At 42.6% G+C, this 7,378-nt stretch overlaps 1 long non-coding RNA gene across 1 annotated transcript in view; it reads left to right on the forward strand.

Moving 5' to 3' along the window:
- The first annotated feature begins 6,329 nt into the window (after positions 1-6,329).
- The window catches only part of LOC119328252, a 5,548-nt gene continuing 4,499 nt past the window's right edge, over positions 6,330-7,378 (forward strand). Inside the window, exon 1 of the long non-coding RNA XR_005158897.1 lies at positions 6,330-6,509. This is a non-coding gene — a long non-coding RNA (uncharacterized LOC119328252). The remainder of the gene's footprint in view (positions 6,510-7,378) is intronic.

The raw sequence follows: 7,378 nt of genomic DNA on the forward strand, positions 1-7,378 counted from the left end.
TAGATAGTAATCATTTTGCCTAATGTATTGCCGTCTAGTGCAGCAAAGTGCGGTCTTTTCCACCCCAGAGAAGAAAAACAAAGAAAACTAGTGGTCTTTTCTTCAAAAATGACTTTCATGTGTCCGTTGGTGGATGTGTTGCTCCCAGTAATTGTGTGTCTGGATATGCTAAAATGTTGCCTTGTGGCTAGATGATGCATATGCTCCTTTTCCATTTAATATACTTCCTCGTCTGCGGCTTGAGGAGATTGATACATGCTATATGGTGGGTTGTTGTGGCATTGATGCTTTATTATGTCTAACACATCACATATTCTAATTAGAACATGCCATGTTTTTATAATACTAAAATCCCAGTTTGTTTTTGTCACTAATGCTTTATACAATTATTATTTTTGACATTATCTCTATGAATGCATGAACTCACCGGTGGCCCTTATATCCTTTGTAGGAATGACATAAAAGAGGACCAGGAAGGAACCATGAAGATAGCAGTTTGCGTCAACTAGACATTTTGTGTAATGGAGCAAAAACAATGTGTCTTTTAGTTATCATTTTGCAAACCTATATGGTGTCTTGTCAACTAGGTATTTTGCGTAATGGACCAAACAATGAATCGTCGGACATGCATCTGCCATTTTGTAAACTAATTAGGTGTCTTGGTGATTGAAACATAAATGTTTCCTCCTTTCAGTTAGTTACTTTTACCTATAAGAATATTCTTCTTTGGTTATGGTTTAATATTTTCAGAGTACATGTGAGATAATCAACTTGTTTGATATTGTTTGGCAAGGCACAAGCCAAATAATTAATGGTTGGGTATTAAATATATCTTGCTCAGCTAAACAAAATGCTATCGAACTGTTGCTCGGCAAAAGATAACAACCTCCTACTGTTGGTCGGGAAAAGTTTATGGTAGGGCCGAGAGATAGTCGATCGGCAAATGTACTACCGTCAGATAGTCGGTCGGGAAAGTTTATCATCAAACAGTTGGTCGGGAAAGGTTCATAGCAGGGCCAACAGAAAGTCGGTCGGCAATGCTTTAGATAGCCGTCAAACAGTCGGTCGAGAAAGATATGTCGGTCGAGAAAAGGCTTTCCCGTCTGGACTTTCCCCAATAGACAAGATCGGTCGGCAATAATCTTTTTCGACCGATTGTCTGTTGGTAGACGTTGTTTTCCCTACCGACTTGTCTATTGGGGATGTAGTGTTGTGGTGTAGTGTATGTTGATTTCAGTTTCAATTGAATAAACAATTATGTTCTCATGCCATGCACATTACAAGTGTTGTTATTGCTGTGTAATTTCCCACACTTATATTCTGTCTATACTGCTTTGTCTTAAATATATATGATTCGAACTGTATCTATCTTGATTTGGCAACATAAAATAGAATGATATAGACCATACAGTGACCATACTACATAGATATATGTTTGTTTCATGTTGTTATCCTGTCCAGCTTACCACTCAACTGGTTTACCAAAATGAGTTTCATATACTACATTGTAAACATGTGATGTGTTTGTTTGTTTCTCCTTTAGAACGCGGATAAAATCGGAGAAGAGTACCCCGTTATGCAATGGTAAAGGAAGTAATGCAAATCAGGTTCAAGATAGTGAGACATCCCTGTTGTTCTCCAAGAAAGCTGATAAAAACTATATTGAAGACACTGAGACAACCCCAAAGTCCTATCTTGATGTAGTGTTCGAGTTACTGGCTACTACTGCTGGCACCAGCTCTTCGAACTCGCTGCCTGAATCAGTTCGGCTTCTTGAGTCTCAACTTCAAGTTGAAAGACATCCATCAGATGTTTTGCGACAGGAAGCCGAAGGACTGAGGAAGTCCCTGCAGAATTCAGATGCATACTTTCTGGTGCAACAGCAAGTGCTGGAGGATTTAAGCACCAAAACAAGAGAAAATTAATAAGCTTGCTAAGCATTTTGCCAACATTATGGGTACCCAGGATATCGTTTCTTGAGCTCTTCTGAAGTGGTTTCAGTTCTGGACTTGTTTTGCTGCGGCATTTATATGCTGCTTTGTTCCCTATATTTGCACGTGTGGCGAACTTTGATGCCCAGTGGATGTAATATGTGTAATAGCCATGATAGCCTAGCGTAAGTTGCTTGCTTATTTATTTCCATTGTCTTGTTTATTTGTTTTCTTGTAGTCAATGCAGTTCTTTTTCCGCGGTTTGCTAGTGGCCGCAATAACCTATTTTTTAAAACTAGGCCACATTAACAATGGGCTACATATTTACTGTAGTTAACATGGGCCCCCTACGGGCCGTAGAAACAATGGGTCTTCTAAGGGACGTAGAAACAATGGGCCTTCTACGGGGCATAGACACAATGGGCCTTCTACGTGCCGTATCATCAATGGCCTTCTACAGGTCGTATGATCGGTTGGACAAACATGTGCCAATAACAGACCACATTATGGTCGTAAATGGGCTAGAGTTGAAATCGTCCATTCATGGGCCGACCATAACGGGCCGTCATTAATAGGCCGTATTTGATGACGCTATGAAAACGGCCCAACGTATTAACGGGCCACAAACGGGCCAACTGTAACCACAAGCTGTATTTGGCCCACAAGCAGAAAATGACAGTAACGGGCCAAAAGTAAACGAATGCTGGAAATGAGCCCAAGAATAAATGGGCCTTGAGAAGGCCGAAAGATAACATGGGATGGAAACGGCCCAACGGAATAATGGGCCGTTAATGGGTATAAAGTGATACACTGTTCATTATGGGTCAGTTTTACCACGGGCCGTTAATGGGCCGAGGGTTACTAAGGGCCTCATATGGGCCAAAAGACGTTATGGGCCATACATGGGCCGGAAGTTAAAACAGGCTGGAATTATATTGGACGGCCCAGATGACACTACTGGGCCTAATTCAGATAGGCCATAAACGAGCCCTGGGTTAGCGGGCTGTAAATGGGCTATATGCGAACATGCCGTTAACAAGCTTGCCGTGGGCTGGCACGCCACCTTTTGACCAAATCAAACGGGTCGGCCTTTTCACAGGAATGGGCCTCTGTTGGGTCGTGCCTCGTGTCGACGTATCATAGGAGCTTTGGGTCCAATGAGTGGATGACATCTGTCCCAACGGTGAGCCGACACGTGTTTCCTCCAGCCAATGATGATTTTACACGTGGAAAATCCCCATTGGTCGGGGCTGTTAATGGGTTATCGGATCGAAAACCGGACCCGATAGCTTAACGGCGTTCCATTACGGTGGATGCCACGTGTCGGTCACCCTTGACGAAAGGACTTCTGTGACGCGCGATTTATCGTCATGGAAGTGGACACTTCCGTGATGATAATTTTGGTAATGTCATGGAACACTTCTACGACAGCACATGTATGACTATCTTGATTATGTCATAAGTTTCTCATCGATGTACATGCATGACAGAGAACGTGACCTACTGTGACAAACACGTATCATCATCATGGAAGTGTATTTTTTTGTAGTGTAAGCAGGAGGTAACTCAATATCATTTTCACTTATGGGTATATCAAGCTAGTTAGCTACACAAGTCGCATAAATTTTACCAAAAAAAATCTCCACTTAAACCGTTAAGATGCAACCTACGTGCAACAATAGCCCCCAAATTATATTGTCTATCACCTAATACCGCACTCTTGAGGACACTAAGATCTAGAACGCACATGTGGAAAGCCTCATCTTACCGTTAATGCACCTACCCACGAAGAGAGCAAAACAATGTATGGAAGGAAAATGAATGCTCCCTATGGTAGCTTGTGTGATCTCCCTAGATTCCCCCACAGTAATACTAGCAAGAAAGTCTTTATATTCAGACTTGCGAGGTTCACTAACGTTACCCCACTGCGGGAGTTTACATGTAGTATTAAAATCTTCTAAGTCCATGGTATAAGATTTATCATACAGATCAAATAGGACAGTGTGAGAGTTGCGTGATGATGTAAATTGAAACCTTCTCACAAAGGAATCAGTTAGGTGATAATATTGGGGGCACTTATCTGACACGAAGCCCTCAAGTTCAGCATTACGCACATACACGTGAAATTCCTCCTTAATTCTGCTTGGACCATAAAATCTTCTGACGGCCATTCATAAGGCCGCACTTGAGCTTCTCTTGGTAGTTCATAGTCCGGCTCATGTATCGCGGGCCTGGGTCTTTGCTTCCTCGAGGAACCACCTTGGTACATTTCCCTAAACATATTTCTTCCTTTGAAAAATTTCTGAAATTTTTAGTGACTCAAAATAAAAGTGAACCAAACTCAACAAAATTGATAGCAATTACTCCTACAGGTGCCTAGAGGCCATATCATGCACTAAAACTACTTTTGACCACATAAATTTGACATGCAAGCTCAAGAACAGGGTCACCTAAGCAGCAAAAATTTGCAATAAATAAAGAACTAGAACAAAAACTAATTGGACGATTGGAGGAGTCACATACCGAAGAACAATCCCCCAAAGCAGTTTTGTGAATGGAGCTTTGAGTAAGGAGATCGAAAATGGCAGCAAGATGAGCTAGAACTCGAGTTTGAGCTGGTGGGTAATTTTTTCTGGAGGAAGACGAAGTATGTGGGTGCAAGAATAACTGGAGGGGGGCATGAGGCAGGGGGGCGCACCCTGCACCCTCATGGCCAGGTGGTTGCCCCTCTGTTGTGTTCTCAGTGCCAATAATTTTTAAATATTCTACAAAAAATAATATTTTTTGGGACATTTGGAGAACTTTTATTTTTGGGGTATTCTTTTATTGCAAGGATAATTCAGAAAACGGACAGAAAATACTATTTTTTTCTTTATTTAATCTAAATAACAAAAAGTAAAAAGAGGGTACAAAGAGTTGTGTTTTCTAACTTCATCCATCTCATACTCATCAAAAGGAATCCACTAATAAGGTTGATCAAGTCTTGTTAACAAACTCATTCCGAATCACATGAAACCGGAGAAATTTTTGAATAACACTAGGTTACCTCAACGGGGATATGCACATCCCCGACAATAAGAATATCATATTTCTTATTGACAGCAGGAAGAGGAATTCAAAACCTCCAATAGTAATTGTTGGAATTTTTCCAATAGAATTGATACTGTGGACTTGAGGTTGTTTCCTCGTAAAGTATACCGTATGCTCATCTATTATATATATAAAATAATTAATGAGCAAACTAGAAATTAGAGAAATAGTCTAGAAAATGACACAAAAATTAGAAACATCTAACCTTTAATTTGTCTAAATCTAAACTAGTATTAAAAGAGCAAACTTAAATTCTGTCAAAGTCACACAACAAACTGTACACGGGATAACCACAACCTTTCGATTAACTTAACTTAAACACATCCTACCGTCAATATTAGGTCTATGGTCTGCCATTCAGATGAATGCGTCAGATCAAATGTTCTGCCGCCGCCCGTGGTCTGCCAATCGTCCAAGTGCTCCGCCTCCCCAGGATCCACGCGGCCCCACCTGCAAAACCGTGATTCGTGGATCGATTCCGCCCACCCTTTTTTCTCTAGCCCAGATCGAGAAGGACGCATCCTGCGACACTACAGTAACATCGGCGCTCTCCATGGCGTTCGCCACGGACGAGACGATACCGGCACGACGCTTCTTCAGGTTGTGGCAGCCAGCGGCCGTCGCCGGCACAGAGGTGCCGTGCGCCATCCAGGTGGTGCCGGCCCACTGGGTGACCGAATCTTCGGCCGTCAGCGTCATCCGCGGCAACAACGACACCATCTACAACTTCCCAAGTCCATGTACCAGGTTCGTGAGTTTGCCCATGCGCCCCTCTCGCTTCTATGTACCAGGACCATTGTATGGATTCAGCGTTCGATTCCAATAGCCGCGGATTGCGTCGTTGTCCGGGTTTGGTTGCGAGTTGTTGATCGTTGGGGATTGGATTGGATGGCGCAATACTACAGGGTAAGCATTACTGGGCAACAAACTGTTCATGCAAAAAATGGTTCGTCGTTTCCTAATTTTTCCTGATTTTTGTTGCCCATGGTACTTAGGCCATCAGCCATCTACAATGTCGGCGCCCTCAATGGCGTCCGCCGTGACTTGCTGGTCTCCATGCGATTTAGTGCCGTCCAGCCATGATGTCTTAGGAGTGTGCGACGGCGGGGCACAACGGGCTTATGTGTCCAATTAATGATTCCTTCACCTATTTCTGACAGCATTAAGGTTGAGTTTTGTCAAGTCATTTCTTTCATATATGCAATGCTTTGAGAGAAGGAAGTACGAGATTAATCTTTTGATCTTTGCAATATACATCTTTTATACAGAGTCCCAGTGTCAATGTACAAATTCACTCTGATGCTTAATTGGTTACTTGTTTCTCTCATTTTCCTTTGTATTTTGAACAAGTAAAATACTCTTGGGTCTATGAGAAGAACATCAACTTCTATTTAAGTTTCAGGTGGTGCCGCCGCCCTTCCTCTGCCTGCTACGGACTAGCCCCTCTGCGTCACCCTGCTGACTCCTTGCGTGCAACCGACGGGCTAGGTAACTCGCCTTATTCCTCATCTCTTCCTTTCCCTCCCTTCCTCTTGCTTCTCTCTGCCATCTAGATTAGCCCCTGGATATGGACGATTTCATGTCCTCCATTGCCGTTGTTGCTATAATACAGTATGATTTATTACAGCTTGTCTGAATGGGTTAGAAGAGGAGTGATGAATTGTTTCGTAGGCATTCATGTATGTTTAAGTTTCATTATCATCTGAAGTATAAACTTGCTTCAAACAGTCAATTTACATTCCTGCCACAAAATTTCTCTGCGGCTGTGGTTGTATTGGAAACATCTTATTCTAAAAGGTAAATGTTTTCACGCCAAATATCTATGGTTTGTTTTGTTCGGATAAGTGATGCAATCAGTAGCACTGTTGTCTTTCATACAATTTGTGACACCCGGATAATTAAGCTACAGTAGTCCCCTGCTATTGATGCCACGTCATCACTTTACTGTTGCTAATCCTCGCTTGATTCAAATCTTAATTCAAATTTAAGTCCAAAATTCAAAGTTCACAAACATGGAAACTAAAATGTTGATCATGTGACAAATATTCACTTCTTAATTTTGGTGGTGAACCAACTCTTTGTAAAGTGTTTTAGTGCACTAACATAAAATAAAATAGTAAAAGAAAACAGAAAGGTTAAAGTTAAAATAAAAACAGAAACCCCCCTTCCCTCGTGGGCCTCGTGGCCCAACTGGCCTTTGCCGGCCAGGCCGACCCGCTCCCGCACGCCCGCTGGCCTATTTGGCCAACCCCCACCGAACCCTAGCCCTATCCCCCTCGATCCCCACTCCCCCCGATCCACATCTGGATCGCGCCCCTGGCGCCCCCCTCTCGCAGCCTCTCTCTCTCGCTCCCCAA

The sequence above is a fragment of the Triticum dicoccoides genome, chromosome 7A, assembly GCF_002162155.2.
Source record: "Triticum dicoccoides isolate Atlit2015 ecotype Zavitan chromosome 7A, WEW_v2.0, whole genome shotgun sequence".
Taxonomy (NCBI): domain Eukaryota; kingdom Viridiplantae; phylum Streptophyta; class Magnoliopsida; order Poales; family Poaceae; genus Triticum; species Triticum dicoccoides.